The following is a 16,869-nucleotide window of genomic DNA, read 5'->3' as shown; positions in this document are numbered from 1 at the left end:
TTAGCTGTAGTGGAAAAGTATGGTGATTCCTCAAAAACTAAACACAGAATTACCATATTAACCATATTACACTTCTAGGCATACACCCAAAAGAACTGAAAGCAGAGGCTTGAACAATATTTGAACACCGATGTTCACAGCAGAATTATTTGCAATACTTGAAAGGTAGAAACAACCCCAATATTGGTCCATGAATGAATGGATACACAAATGTGATATGTACATAGAATGGAATTATTCAGACTTTAAAAAATGAAATTGATACATGTCACAGCACAGATAAACCTTGAAAACATGCTAACTGAAATAACCCAGACACAAAAGGACAAATATTGCATGATTCCATTTATATGAGGTACCTGGAGTAGTCAAAATCATAGAAAGAAAACAGAATGACGATTAAGAGGAGAGAGGGGAGGTTATGTTTAATGGATACACAGTGTCAGTTTGAGATGACGAAAAACTTCTGAAGATGCACTGTGGTGATGTTTGCACAACAATGTGAATGTACTTAATGGCAATGAAGTGTAGACTTAAAAACTATTAAAATGATAAATTTTATGTTATGTATATTTTAATACAATAAAAAAGAGGCCAAGAAATAAGTTAATGGAATATTCTGATGCTTGAATAGTTAAAAAACAAAACAAAACAGCTCACAATATTACTGAAAACCAAACAATCAGATTTTGTGATCCAGGGCAGGCTAGCTCCAGCAAACCCGTGAGCTTAACAGGGAGGGACAAGAGACACTCGCTCAGGGTCTTACATGAAATGGAAGAGACAGCCCTGACTCTAGATCCTCTGCCATTTCCACAGCAGCAAGTAACTATCAGATTAGTGTCACAAATTCTGAAGTGTATGTGTTTGTTACAGAATGGCTGCAAGGTGATGAAAAAAGTGACCCTAGAGGTTAAGCTTTATGAAATGGTTAGTTTGAAAGAAACAGAGCAAGTTTCAGAGAGAAGGAAGATGGGAGAGAAGGGTAGGAGGAGGTCAGGGGTCCAGATGCCTACCTGTTAGATCTGTGGATGTGCAGGAATGTTGTGGGGGGCAGGGGGACAGGGGCAGGACACACAAAAAGCCCCCTTCTCTGGGCCTCACCAGTTACATACACTCCTAGGCTGTGATAAGGGGTCTCTGAGAGATGTCCCTACCTTCTAGATGCAGCTACCACCTGGACAACAGATATGCAAGAATACCTTCAATTCCCCTAATTTCCCTGGGTCCCCCGTCTGGAGACTGTCATAAGAACTGCTCAAATGAGGGGCGCCTGGGTGGCTCAGTTGGTTGAGCTTCCAACTTTTGCTCAGGTCATGATCTCTCAATTCATGAGCTCAAGCCCCGCGTCGGGCTCTGTGCTGACAGCTCAGAGCCTGGAGCTTGTTTCAGATTCTGTGTCTCCCTCTCTCTCTGACCCTCCCCCACTCATGCTCTGTCTCGGTCTCAAAAATAAATAAACATTAAAAAAAAAAAAAGAATTGCTCAAATGAGGCATTAGCAGTAGCATCCTGACAAAAGGAGTCCTAAGCTTGGATGCTAAGAGATACATTTTACTCAGAGAAAATGACTCATACAAAAGCTCAGAGGCAAGAATAAGAAAGCCAAGGGCTTTGGACAGAAAACAGCTTTGCTGACACAGGGAGGTGGCAACAGGCAGACCGCTTGCAGAGCACCTTGAACTGTGTGATGAGGCACTCGTCTCCTTGTGAGAAAGATGCTGTTTTAGCTCAATGTCTTTTCATTTCTTTCTCAGAAATAAGTTCCTCCCTCAACTTTATTAACATCTAGACTTAAAAACTGTAAAGTGAATTTTTAAAGCCTCTTTTAAGGAAAGTTGGACTTATTTATGGCCGCCACACGTTCCCAACAAAGCAGTGATCCCTCACCTCCAACGATCTAACAATGAAATTATAAGGGGGGAATTTGCAAATATGAATGACTTTGACAATATAACATTTACAGCATTTTAATTTCACTTATTACTAATATTAAACTGAGAGCACAAGTTATTTCCTGATTATAAGTTTTGGAGCATTAATGCTTTCAAGACACAAAGGTAATACTACTTAGTGTCTTTCTGAGAATCGGTATGATACCAAGAAAAAAAAACCATACTTTACCTCCCAGAGCCTCATTATCCTCATTTAATGGCTGGTCTAGCAATCTCTGCCTTGCAGAGTTATTGTGGGGAAAAGAAGAAAAGAATATACAGTATATGTAGCACCTAGCAATAAGTAAGCACTCAGTGCACTGTGACTGCTGTTAGCAATGGGCACATAAATGTTTAATTCAATAAATATTTGTTAATAAGTACTCCAGTAGAAAAGACATGGTCTGGAATCTAGGTTTTGCTATATCTTTTATCTTAAGTTATTAAATATTCCAATCATAGAGAAAATTACTGGAAAAATAACAGATGTCTAAGATCATTTAACTCCTTATGATTTTCAGCTGTACAAAAATACCACAATTTATCCATTCCCCAAATAATATTGGCATTGAACATGTCTTCTGGGAGACTTTCTCTAGGGTATATATCTACAAGTGGGATTGCTGGTCACAGGACATGATAATCTTTGCATCATAAGTAGCTCTCCAGAGTGGTATGTTATTTTCTTTTGTATCCATCATTGTGAGAGCATTCTCATTTACCAACACTAGATGTCAGGCATTTTAACTTTTGCCAACACTGTCTGAAATGGTATCTCATTGTTTTAACTTGTATTTCCCTAATTATTAGAGGTTGAGTATCACTACGTGTATTTTTGCTTATTACAGGTTTCCCCTTCAGTAAACTTCCTGTTCATGTCTTTTGCTCATTTTTTAAATTAGGGAATTGGTTTTTTCCTTACTGATTGTATTCCAACTCTCAATCCTTTGCTAGTTACATGTACTGTAAATATCTTTTTAAAGTCTATTATTTGTCTTTTAACTTTGTTTATAGTGAACTATAATCATCTGAAAATGGAAATGATTTAACATTTACCTCATATGATTAAAAAATAAACCTAAAAGCTCCTCATCAAGTGTCAGCCAGAGATTAAATATTCAGTAAAAGTGAATCTCCACCATTCTCCCTCAACTCACAACCTTAAGAAGTTGTTAACGGAGTAACAGATATTAAATAGTAATTTCAGCCTCAATTTCCTCATTTGTAGACGTGGGATAATAATAAACTCAGTTATTGTGAGGTATAAAGTGTTTAGCAGAGACTGGCAAACAGAAAGATCTCACCATATGGTAGCTGTTTTCACCATCATCATTATTAGGAGAGATACACAACATATACAACACACTATAATAGAGAGCAAAATACCACAAACAGCATAAAAACTCTCTTTGAATTCAGTGCTATCAGAATACAGAGATGAGAGTGATGACATCTAGCTGGGGGCCATGGGAGGGTGAGGGAGGCTTCATGGAGAAAATGGTGTTTAAACGGGTCTTGGAGGAACACAGAAATGAAAGACATTCTAACAAAACATATAGAGGCACAGAGATGATACATACACAAATCTCCAGTTTGCCAAGGTATGGGGACAACTGAATAAGTCAGACTCGGGAAGTGGGCATTCATTTTTTTTTTTAGGTTATCAGAGTAGTCTATGCCCTAAAAGGGAACTCATGACCTAATTAATACTGAGTATAAATATGAAATGTTGGCTTTGGAATAAAATTTGGTACGTAGGATCAGTGGATGAATTACCCAGAGAAAGGTGTGTTAAGAGAACAGGGATAATGTATGTGAGTGGAATAGAGAAAGCAAATAGATATAGATGCCAAATGAGTGACACACGAGGGCCTACTACTCCAGAGAGCCAGGGCTGTTGGTTGCTCACTTACTGCCTCTCTGGGGAGAAGCAAGCTCTGATTTTCTTTTTAAAACAGGATCAGTTCTAAAGACTGACCTAGAAATAGTACAGCCTTTACTCGTTGCCTTTGGTTATATAGGCCCAGGCAATCATTGTCAGCCTAACTTTGTTGTCTGAATAAAACAAATTTCACTCAGCACGTTTTGTCTTGAACAAAATGTGCTCCACTTAACTGTCTACTTTTTAACTACTTATATTTTAAAACAGTATTTGGCTGTATTAGCATATACTAGCATATCTATTACTGTATTCTTCATATTCTATCTATGAATAGATTTTTCTCTCCAAATTTATAGAAAAAGATCAATTACTTTAAAAATGATTAGGTGTTCTCTTTTGTGTATAATTTACTCACGACAGAACTGACTTACAAACCTGTTATCAGATCCAGCTATAAATTTTGTCCAGCACACACACACAAAATTTTTCATCACTACCAAGTATCTGGTTAGGACTGTTACTTTTTTTACTTAGAAAACCCCAGGTTTGAACATAATGAAATGCTTTCTCTCAGACAGAAAATGGCGGGCAGTTCTGTATACAAAACCAGAAAAGGCAGCGGGGGCATTTCCCTGGCACAGCAGCAAGGAAATTCTAGTCACTTCGATCCAGTGGAAACTTAAGCATTTCTAAAGGGGGAAAAAAAAGCTACTATATTTTTCTTACTTTTTAAACAAATGTATCTGCTGGTGGTGATTACCATGTGTTGCACAGACATAGCTAAAATGATCACTGTGGGACCAACAGTTCTTTCCTCATTGTCTACCAGCTCTTTTGTGTGTCTCTGGCATAAGTAAATAAGCAACAAGTGCATTCACAACTAAATAAGTTTTACATGCTTTCAAATTCCCAAAATACAACAGAATGAAAAAATAGCAAGAATCCTTGGTGTTTGTTGGAATCTGAGCTAAATGACTTGCATCCAAACAATTAAGGACAGGAGGGATTCTATGGTTGGCCACAAACTGTGGACCATGACTCTGGGATCACAACCCAGAACCTATCTACCTGAATGATGTTAGTGGCTCCTCTAGATTATACCTCTATAACAATACCATAACCTCAAAATGATACTATCTTTTAATAACCACTTTCTAATTTTCACCTGGATGTGCTGTCATATGCTATAGCATATGCCACCATTTACTTACACAATGAGGATTCCTTCTTCCTTTCAGAGCAAAAACAATACACCAAAATAAAACAAATGTGATAATAAAAACCAAAAAGCACAGTTTATTTTCTGTATGAAGTTCCTCTCTTTATGTAACATGGTGATATTTTGTAAAGAATTAAGATGCTTTATGCTTTTGCCTTTCTGAATGAGTAACCTTCACCCAATCTGGCTCAAGGCATTCATCTGCTTGGGGAGAGATTATGATTTATTAGAGAAAGAAAATAGAAATAAAGAAGGAAGTGACATTTGGCTTTTGATATACAAAAGATTATGGAGTTTATCTTTCATCTTTGCTGCAGTAACAGCTACCCCCAAATCCCAGTGATTTATAGCAACAAAATTTTATTTCTCACTTGCATCGCTACATTTGGCTGCAGGTCAGTGTCAGCTTTACTGCTGTTCCATGCATCTTCTCATCCTGTGACCCAGGCTTACAAAAGAGGCCCCTATTTTGGTCATGCCATTCTCATGGCAGAAGGAATAGGGCCACAGGGCTGGTAGAAACCTACACTGACTCCCAAAGGTTCTGTTCAGCTGTAGCCTCTATCACATTCATGCAAATGCCACTGGCTGAAGTCTGTCATATCTAAGACCCATATCAAGAGGCCAAGAATGTGTACTACTTGCATTAGAGGTGTTGCAAGTGATTTGGCAACAGGAAGGGAGAATAAACATCTGCATACAGCAATATAATCTACAATGTGCGGGAAGACAGGGGCCTTGCAAGCCAAGTTGTCTTAAGAGAGGACTGTCCAAAATCCTTTACTTCTCCCTTTGCTTTATCAACCACCAAGCCTACACAAAAGAGAATGCAGAGAAGATACTCCACCCAACTATTCAGCCACACTAGGTGTATGGAAGGAGGAGGATATACCGTCAAAAGAAAGCCCAGTCCTTCCAGACTCTGGGAGATGGGAAGAAGGGCAGCAAAGCAGCCCTGACTTTCTGAAATCAGTGTGTTCAGTAAGTGAGGATGAAAGCAACAGCTGAATGCCTGCTCTTTCTTGATGTCTATTTGGGATTCTGGGACAAGATCAACTCCCAGGTGGCCTCCACCACAACATGGGACACAGACACAGTGACTCAGTGTTGCAGAAGGACTGGCAGAGAAGATCCTGAGCTTTATGTCTCCTGAGCTCTCACAGTTCCCTTAAGGCATGAACACTAAGCGATTACAAGAGGGTGAAGTGGACAGCAGATGCAGCACAGACTCAAGGGTGTGCAACCTGTGGAAGCCAAGGAGAAGCCCAGTCAGCCAGAGTGCTACTGGGTTCTGAAGGTCAGAGACTTCAGCCCTAAATGCCAGCAGAGCAAGCAGCACTTGTGTGGACGAGGGCTGCTGCCCCCAAGACCCTAAGACAGACAGGTCCATCACTTATGACACTGTTGCAAAGCAGTGTTTGAATTATTGCATCATTTTAAACTTCAGACCAGGCTGGATATTCAGGTAATTTGTCTCCCCTGCTAATCAGTGCATAGGAGCTCCAGGGAAAGGCTATTAAGATACTGGAGAAATAAAGAAGCTATATTTTCTCTGAGGAAGGCTCAAAGAGATAGAACCACTTCTATTTTGTTCATCGTTATATCTGCAGCTCTAACACAGTGCCTGATATAAGTATTCAATAAATATTCACTGAATGAAGGAATGAGAGGCCATAAGTGAGAGGAAACTGATAAACTGGTAAGGCTGTGATAGACATACCAGGCAGACATACCAGGAAGATGAGGCCAGTTTCTTTTTGGCAGCAAGAAAACAGAGTCCCCACTTCACAACTAAAACAAGCCATCATGAAACGGCTCCTGTCACTATATTTAACTCACATTTGGATCTGTGTTCTCTTTGGATAATATTGCTGCATCCTCCTGCCTCAAGGAAAATACACGAATAGATGTACAAAATTTCAGTCACAGCAGAAAAAGCAGCAACTGTTATGGAACCAGAAAGAATGGGTGATGTCTGAACCAATAAACTAACTTTGGCATTTAGTGGCAACTTGGTCTTACCTGCCCCTGGACAACTTCAGTGTTGGAGCTTCCGAACCTGTAGAAATTACAGTGGCTAGGGTTCAAAAACAGAACATCGCAGGGAATAACAGAGAAAACATGGTGAATAAAATACGAGGTTATGTAGAATTGAGGTGGAGCCATGTGTTGACTGAAACACTAAATTTCACAATAAACTGTGCTCTCAATACACTAGCTGTAGGTCAGAATCCTCTGTGAAGCTTTAAAATAGAACAGATGCCTGGATATTCTGCTCAGGTGAGGCCTGAGCTATACTTATTTAAGTTAACTTATTTTGAGATAGAGACAGTGCAAGTCAGGGAGGGGCAGAGAGAGACAGAGACAGAGAGACAGAGAGACAGAGACAGAGAATCCCAAGCAGGTTCCACACTGTCAGCTCAGAGCCCAACATGGGGCTCGAACTCAGGCAATTGTGAGATCATGATCTGAGCCAAAATCAAGAGTCAGAAGCTTAACTGATGAGTCACCCAGGTGCCCCAACAGTAATTTTTAAAAGCTCCATAGGTAACTCTGGTACAGAGCCAGAGCATTCTGCAAGGGAGAATACCTGAAGAACATGATCAGGCAATGCTGAGTGAATTAATGAACGAAAAGGCTCCTGGGGATTATACATTTTTCAAGAGCATGGACTATGTCTTATTTATTTTTGTACCCTAGCCTCCAATGTTTCTTGTAAAGAATGAATAATTGGATGAATGAGTCATGAATACTCTACCTTGCTAGCCTCATCTCTCAGGAAGACTTGAACTTGGGAAATAAACAAGTTGACAGCTGAAGTTTATTTAAGTGTGCACCTCCTTAACAGAATTCTGGCATAATTTTAGACTAAATGAGAATAAACATATGTGATCACTATAACATAAATTTTTAAAAATATTAATGAAATTAACTTTTGTTGAACTGGGATACCAGGGGAGGGTGCAGAGGAAATTGGTGCTATAATAAGATTTACACGGTGAAATCCTACATCCAGAGATGGGGTATGAGGAAGAGCAGAATAACCTCATTCTGCCCTCTACTATTTGTGTATGTTTATATTTACTTCTCCTTGAACAGCAGAAAATACCTAGTGTTACTGATATGATTAATAATATAATTCAGCACTACTTTGTGGGAATGTTGAACGTGTTAATGACTCCAAAGCTCTGGGCAAATGCAGGAAACATGGATTGGCTTAGTGAAATTTCTAGCTCCCTGTAAACTTCATTCTCAAGCTTTGTGGAAGCAAAACCTTATGCTGGGAAAAGACAAGCATGTTTCACTTTCTAAATCTTCCTAGTTAAATGCTATCATCACAGGCAACTCTGCCTGTTAAGCAAAGCTCAGTGAGACCTCAGATCTCCAGTCTGTTCCCCAAAAAAAGAAGCTGAAGGAGGAAAAGGAGGAAAGGCTGGCATGGTCTGATTATGTGGAGAGTCCAAGCCAAATTCTGCAGTCTTCTGCCACCCTGACACTTGAGATTGCAGGGAAGTGAGGTGGGGGGCAGCGCCGGGCAAGGGATACTGAAAAAAGAAGGTGAAGTCTCATACAGGCAGGAGAGAGAAGAATGGCCTGGAAGTAAATGGGAAGAAGGAATCTATTCTCTGTTAAAAGGGTAAAAGGTCACCAAAGCCTTCTTTCCACGAGTTTTCCGAAAGGGGCCGGTAAAAAAAAATAAATAATAGAAGGAGGAAAAGCCCTGAAGCACGCAGGAGGGTTGTTAGTTTGACTGAGTGTCCTAATCAGAAGTCTTGGCAGAGAGATCGGACACCTGCATGCTCAACAACCCTCGTGAGGAGTGCTCTGGGCTCACGCCTGCCTGCCTGTGCGGACGGGTGCTGCGTACTTAGCTACCTGCCCAGCTGACATGAGCAATTATCCCAGGCAGGGTAAATGAAGGTTGTCTTCCACCTCCTTGAAATAAGCAAGAATATAATGTTCCATCCAGGGGCTCTCTTCCATAGGGGGGAAAAAAAGCTGTGGATACTCCAGCTATTCATCATTTCTCTATGAAACTATAAAAACAAAATAAATAATATTAATGTTGTTTTATTCTGTTTTGTGTACTCCAGTATTTGGTGGCTATTTCTATGGTATTCTCCACTCACCCTACACCTTCATGGACTTAACTTTAAGATTACCAGAATGTTACAGATAGGGGCACTTGGGTGGCTCAGTCGGTTAAGCATCCAACTTTGGCTCAGGTCACGATCTCACGGCTTGTGAGTTTGAGCCCTGCGTTGGACTCTGTGCTGACAGCTCAGAGCCTGGAGCCTCTCCAGATTCTGTGTCTTTCTCTCTCTCTGCCCCTCCCCTGCTCACACTCTCTCAAAAATAAATAAACATTTAAAAAATTAAAAAAAAAAGAATGTTACAAAATTAGAGAAACTAAAGACATGAACAGCTTTTGTTTTTCTCAAATGATTACTCTATTCCAGCTCTACAGATTATATGGCCAGAAGCAGACTATATACTGACCAGGTCCCTTGGAAGATTTTTAAATATTCCAGCAGGCCAGAAAATGGAACATGAATGCTTTTCGAAGTGATGATAAAGACAAACTCTCTCTCTTTTTTTTTAAGTTTATTTATTTTGGGGGAGAGAGTGAGCGAGCGAGCATGCACACACAAGCGGGGGAGGGGCAGAGAATCCCAAGCAGACTCGGCACCAGCAATGCAGAGCCCAATGTGGGGCTTGAACTCATCAACTGTGACATCATGACCTGAGCCGAGATCAAGACTCAAAATGCTCAACTGACTGACCATCCGGGTCTCCCAAAGATAAATTCTCTTTTAAGAGGAGTCTCAATAAATATCACAAACTATAGTTTTTATACCAGCCTCTTTCTTGACATGGCCTGAGAGAGATCTGTCCTTAATATTTTCTTTTTTTATGCTTATTTATTTTAAGAGAGAGAGAGGAGAGAGAAAGCAGGAGAGGGAGAGAGGCAGAGAGACATAAGGGGACAGAGAATCCCAAGTGGGTTCTGCTTGATCTCACAAACCACAAGATTATGATCTGAGCTGAAATCAAGAGTCAGACACTTAATCGACCGAGCCGCCCAGGTGTCCCTACCCTTAATATTTCATATACAGTATTAAAATTTGCATTCATAGATTCATTTGAGGCTTTCATTTATCTCATTACTTCCATTTGCTTTGTAAGAATTTTCTCTCAAAAAAGTAAACAATTAGACTGATGAGATGATTTTAGTTCTGAGTTAATTCCAAAAATGGAAAGAGGAAAGGCACTCGGATAGGATTAGAATGTAATGGTCAAAATCATAAGGCACTGCAGTCACAGTCCTCGAGTTCAAATTCTGGCTCTGACACTAACTGGGTAACTTTGGGCAAGCTATTTGATCTCTCTAAGCTGAGCTTCCTCTATAAAATGAGGGAGAATAGTTGCTCCTTAAAGCATTATGGAAATTAAGATCATTCATGTTTGGAGTTTACAAGTGTCTGATATCCATTAAGTGTTTAATAAATGGTGATTAAGATTCATTCTTACCTATTTGGTCTGGAATATACATTTTCCCACGCAGTGCTTACATCACACAGGAAAAAATATTAGGCCACAAACACGGCATATCTAATCCTGGTGGTCAGAAAGATTCCAGACTCTGCGTGGTCATACAGGGTTCTGGAATTTAGCCAGGCTGCAGCACTGAAACTGTTATACTTGCTTCCTTGACAATAGTCTGGGCATGAATAAGATTCCAATTTTGATAAGCAAAAGTCAATATAAAGTGTCTAATTGAATCTGGTCTACTTAAAAAGTAGTAATGTAATTTTACCATGATCTTAAAAAGTCACCGATCATGTAAGGGTGACTGCTATTCATTTAATCCTCCTTTTCCAGCAAGGTAATTTATTTGTTCAGGCCTTCTGGTTAGAATTATATGACTAGCTACTTACAGGCTTTGTTACCCTGACAAATAGTGTCGGTGTGTTTTTCTTGAAGGCTCACTTAGCCTACACTTGAGTTCACATACTTCTCAAGACTGGTAAACTGAGCTATACTCCTCTCATTTGCCACCTGCATTAGCACCTGTTTCTGCATCAGTTTGAATTGAAACAGGGATAACAGAGAGAAAGCAATATTCCTTTTCATACTCCTTTGGGCATTCATCGGCTTATCTGCCTATGTATCTCAGGAAAGTATTTCTCCCTTACTTAGCGTTGTTTGGGCCAAGAAGACATAGGGCTTTACCTTGTTCCCTGTCCCTCCACCTCTGCCCCACCCCCCAGTAACTTTAGCTACTTTCAGATTGAGCTCTTTCTTTAGGCCAGTGTGAAACTTGGGAGCTGAGGGAGAAAAGGAGATTGGAGAAGTCCTAGTCCAATACTGATGAATTCTGTATCAGGCTCAGCCTAGCTCTAACCACTGATCTTAATTAATTTCCAACTGGTTGCTTATAAAACATACTAGGAGTCTATTGCCCCTGTACCCAAATTAGAGAACTGTATCTCCATCTCATCCCTTTGTGCATCTGTCTCCTCTTCAGGCCCTGACGCTGACTCCCTGAAACAATGAATGTTGTTCTACTCCTAGAGTCCATATTTTTGTTGGCTTATCAAATATTGTTAATTCTTGTGAGACTCCCCCTTTTGTCAAATTCCGTATTTGCCAATGACCCTGTCCTACATCTAGAAATGCTGGATTCCTCTCAACATGCACAACAGATTCCAGACTTCAATCCATGCTCCAAAACAGCCTGCAACCGTGCTGTCACAGTTGACTCTTCCTCAGGCCGAGTTACAAGTCCTCTGCCCCATTCCCAGAGGACATTGCATAAACCTGCGGTTTTAAATTTTTTGTTGTCTTGCTATGTCATGCTGACAAAAGGCCATAGATAGACACTCTTAAGGAATCTACATTCACTAAGCAATGAAATCAACCTTGGAACAGGCTGCATACCACTCAGGCTTGGTCTGAGTTCAAATTCTGAACACTCATACATCGGCAACATTATCCTAAGTGCTACTCTAATGGTATAAAGAAGCAACCCCTCAGACTTTGCATGTGCCTGACTGGCCGTGAGCCAGGCATACAGTATCCTGGCTGCCTGCAACTTTGGCGTTTGCGAGAATGTCTTTTGCCAATTCTTCTGGCATTTGTTTGAAGGTGTCAAAATGTGTTTTACCTCCTAAAGAATACTTTATTTCTTGTCCAAAGAATGTCTGTGGATTATCATCTGCCTACTAGTGTTGTTAGTCTACTAAAGAAGAGAATTTGGAGACACTTTGGGATCCGCACTGTCAGTGATGTGCAATTCTGCGGATGCTTCTCTTGTCAGAGGTTGGTATGTGAGTGCGATTTTCTTTGAACTGACTGCCAAGTGAACAACGTTGATCCTATTTTTTTTAAATCTCTATTTTCTGTTTGTGTATCATAAAACCTAAGAAGCCTGTGCTATTCCCAGGCATCTCAAAAAGGTGATGTTGGTCAGGTACTTTTTATTCATCAGCTGAGAGGCTTTTATTCTGTCCTAATGCCAACCAAATAGAACGACTCAAAAATGTCACATGCATGTTCCTGACAGATCTCCCCAACGTAAACTCTCTCTAAAGGCAAGGCTTGGATGAACTAAATGAGAAATGTATGTTGACCTAAGAGAAGCCTCTGGCCAGGGAAACTGTGTCACATGTCACAAAAATTAAAGCAACAGCTCCTAATACAGTATTGCCTGTAACGTGTAGTCAGAGAGCACTTGTCAACAGGATCAGAACAACACCAGACATGCCTTAGTCCAAACTGCTGTTTGTTTCAGGGATAACAACACCTGAACCAGTGTCAGAGGCAGAGGGGTCCCTCCTTCTGACAAAGAATGAACTTGTCCCAAGTTCTTTCGATCTCATTTTTTCTTTCTGTCTCCTCTAGAATGAAGTTCTATTAATCAGTCGCCTCTTCCCCATCACTCATACACCTCCCTCAACATTCTCCTACCTTTACATTTAAAAACAAACTGTTTGGGGGCACCTGGATGGCTCAGTCGGCTGAGCGTCTGGCTTCGGCTCAGGTCATGATCTCACAGTTTGTGAGTTCGAGCCCCGCGTCGGGCTCTATGCTGACAGCTCGGAGCCTGGAGCCTGTTTCGGATTCTGTCTCTCTCTCTCTCTCTCTCTCTGCTCCTCTCCTGCTCATGCTCTGTCTCTGTCTCTCAAAATAAACAAATAAACATTTTTAAAAATTTTAAAAAAATAAAAATAAAAAATAAAAACAAACTGTATTCTGGATCCCTTCTATCTAATTATTCTGTCCCTGTCTTTGAAGACCGTGGAGAGCAGTGGTTGAGCATGGGTCCTTACAGCTGGACTGCCTGGCCTCAAATCCTCATACCAGGTGGCAGTGCATCTGTGTCGTTACTTACCCTCTCTGTACCACACTTTCCTAATCAATAAAGTGAGGATGATCATTGCACTTTAAAGTGATCACTGTACCTCATCATAGTTATTAAAAGGACTAAACAAAATAATACATTTCAAGCACTCAGAAAAAAAACAAACTGATTTTTACATATTCTTGTACCTGGTAGTTTTGTAGATTCTCTTGGATTTTGCTAGGAGAAAAGAAAACGTCCTAATGACATTACTTTTGTTCCTCTCTAAACCTGATACTTTTTTGTTATTTGTCTGCTTGTTTTGTTTTACGCGTGGGCTTCCGCTACAGTTGGTGAGTACAAGTGGTGCTGGGCAGCATCTTATCTTCTTCCTGACTCTTCCATTCTCTTGTCTGTTATTATTTTTAAGTTTATTTATTTACTTAGAGAGAGAAAGAGAGAAAGAGAGAGAGAGAGAGAGAGAGAGAGCGCGCACACGCATGGAAGGGGCGGTGGGGGGTGGGGAGAGAATCCCAAGCAGGCTCCACACTGCCATCATGGAGCCCAGTGCGGGGCTTGAACCCACGAACTGCGAGATCATGACCTGAAATGAAATCCAGAGTTGGATACAGAACCCACTAATCCATGCAGGTGGCCCTCTCTCGTTTATTTTAATGAGGACCTCTGCTCCACTCTGTCACTGCAACGTTCCGTGAGAGGCCATTAATGACTTCCTTGTTATTAAATTCAATAGGCACATTTCAGTCATCATTTTCCCATTTAGGCACTATTCAACTGTAACAACTACAGCTTTTTATTATTTTTAACTCTTGCTCTCTTTCCTTCCCAAGAACACATGCTCTGTATTCATCTCCTACATCTCTGGATGTTCTGTCTCAGACTTCCTTGATGACTACACTTCCTCTGACTGCCCCCTAAATAAAACTGCAACATAGAACTCACACTACAACTCAGATTTAGAAAGAAAAAATAAAATCCCTTTATTTTGTTTAGAACTAATCTAACTTGACTCCCAACCCTACAATCACTGGGTGGTGGGAAAAAATAGCTGAATATCCAATCCAGTTTAAAGTGTCATATTACCCAAATATTTACCAAACCCTGTTAGGTAAAGTTCAACCTCTCTTGGATCAGTGAGATAGTCAGATGTGTCCATGAAGGCTTTTGTCCTCCTCTAAGATGATGACAAGTGGCATTGCTGAATAATTAGCAAATTCTATCATTTTTCCTAGATACATTTCGATTTAGCCTTAGATTTTCTGATATGGCATTTATGGCAAGGACTCATTTTCCTGTCATGCTGTCTTTTGTAACACAAGAGAAATGGCTAATAAGCTATGACAGATTCACTTCCCCCTCTGGTCTATCTTGTTTTCTGACTACACTTTAATGATTCATACCAAAAGGCTGCTCAATCCACATCAACCGCAGTTAAAATAATTTGAAGTGGCAAAAGGAGAATGGGAAAGTGGGATAAGAAGTTGACTATGCCTATGTATTTATCTGTATATATGTTCATATGCCCTTTGTGTTCAACATGGAAGACCAGATTATTTGTTAAGAAATATCAGTGACAATAAAATGAGTAATAAAGATTATTACTGTACAGACAGTAATATGGAAGGAGGAGAAACAAGATGAAGATAGGAATTGTCAGAAAGGGCATTCAAAATATAAGAAAAGGGCAGAAGGAGAAGAGTGGAAAGGGGAAATGAGTTATTTGTTACCCACTCTCTTTGATGTGTGGTTACAATGCTGTTATATCCTGAATATGAGAATAGCTGGCTTTAACATCAGGTCAATGCACTATCTCACTATGGGAAAGTACAGTCATTCCTTAGCTCATGATTAGGGCTTGAACAAGATCTGTTGCCATTTGTCACTCTGTCACTGAGAGTTCAGTGGAATTATTCTATTTCTTCTTACTTACAACAGTGTAGTCTCCTAGCTGCTATCATCATTCATAGCACTGTAATGTTATATTAGGCTATTCTTCTGAGTTCAGATTTGCAGTAATCCTGGTGATTTTACAAACATTCAATACCTAGCATAACACCTTGCACAGAGTAGGCACTCAATAAATAATTCCTGAATGAACAAATGGATATGAATAGAATTCTCCTTTCATGATGAGGGGAAGGAGGTATCTTATTCTTCCCTTCTTAAATGTTCCCCCAAAGGAAAAGATTTCAGTATTTTAATTTAGCTCTTAATAGACACCAAGTAGGAGAGAAGTCAAAGACGATTAAAAGGGGAGAAAATAATAAATAGATACAATGTGCTAATTCATTACATTAAGAATGGAAATAGACAAATCACATAATCTAGCAAAATAATTTTTGAAGACAATGAGTTTTACTGCTCCAAGGACATTCCCATATAGTATCCAGTTCACCTACTTCTTTAAAATTAATGCAACATCTAATAACCAAAGCCAACTCAAGGCAAACAGAAAAGTACAATGGACCACACACAAAAGTACTGACTCAAGAGGCTAATATTAATTTAACTTTACAATTTTCCTTCCTAGCAGCTTTTCTGGTGTTTGCTGGCTTAGGCTGACACAGATTCTGTTGGCCCTGGAATTGAAATACAATGTTGGTATAATTACTTTTCTAAGAATAGCAATGGTCACTACAAGTTTTCTAAGCACTTCCTAACCTTTTCCCATTTTTTAGTGTTTTCAAATTCTTGGAAACAACACAACGTATAAATTTAACACATATGGAACTTGTTTTAAGGTTAGCCAATTTCAATTTCCCTTAATCTAAAATATCAAGAACTAGAGCATCCACGTACCCTGAGAAAAGATGATCCCGTAACATTTCCACACCCATACCAGCTGGAACCATTCTTATAAAGACATACATTCAAATTTTGCTGTAGGGGTCTAGCATGCCAAAACCATCTTTACTGTGAGGACAACAGCTTCATTGAAATATATTTCACACATTATAAAAGTCACGTTTTAAAGTGTACAAATCAGTGATGCAACTATCACCAGAATCTAATTTTAGAACATGTTTTCCCTCCCGTAAAAGAAACCCTATATCCGCGCTTGGGTGGCTGAGTCAGTTAAGTGTCAGATTCTTGATTTCGGCTCAGGATATGATCTCATGGTCCACAGATTCGAGCCCTGTGTCAGGCTCTGCGCTGACAGCGGAGCCTGCTGCAGATTCTCTATCCCCCGTTCCCCTTTCCGCCCCCCTGCCACTCTCTGACCCTGCCCTACTTGCACTCTCTCTCAAAAATAAACAAACATTTTTTAAAAAGGCACACTGGAGATTTATAATGTAAGCGAGGGAACTAGAGAATCCTAGACATCATTCTTTGGTCTCTCTCTCTTTTTCTTTGGAACAATATATCTTATTACAGCTGCTCCTTTACATTTCTTACATCTTACGGTGCTACATCTCTAGTTCAGCTTTCCTTGTTTCTCTATACACAAGCTCCCCAACTACAGAACTTTT

At 39.9% G+C, this 16,869-nt stretch overlaps 1 protein-coding gene across 9 annotated transcripts in view; it reads right to left on the bottom strand.

Annotated features, from left to right (window-relative positions):
- The window catches only part of FRMD5 (FERM domain containing 5), a 316,870-nt gene that overhangs the window by 133,345 nt on the left and 166,656 nt on the right, over positions 1–16,869 (bottom strand). The gene's annotated exons all lie outside the window — the stretch shown is intronic.

Source organism: Felis catus, chromosome B3 (genome assembly GCF_018350175.1).
Source record: "Felis catus isolate Fca126 chromosome B3, F.catus_Fca126_mat1.0, whole genome shotgun sequence".
NCBI lineage: Eukaryota > Metazoa > Chordata > Mammalia > Carnivora > Felidae > Felis > Felis catus.
This window is presented reverse-complemented; position numbering and strand designations above follow the sequence as displayed.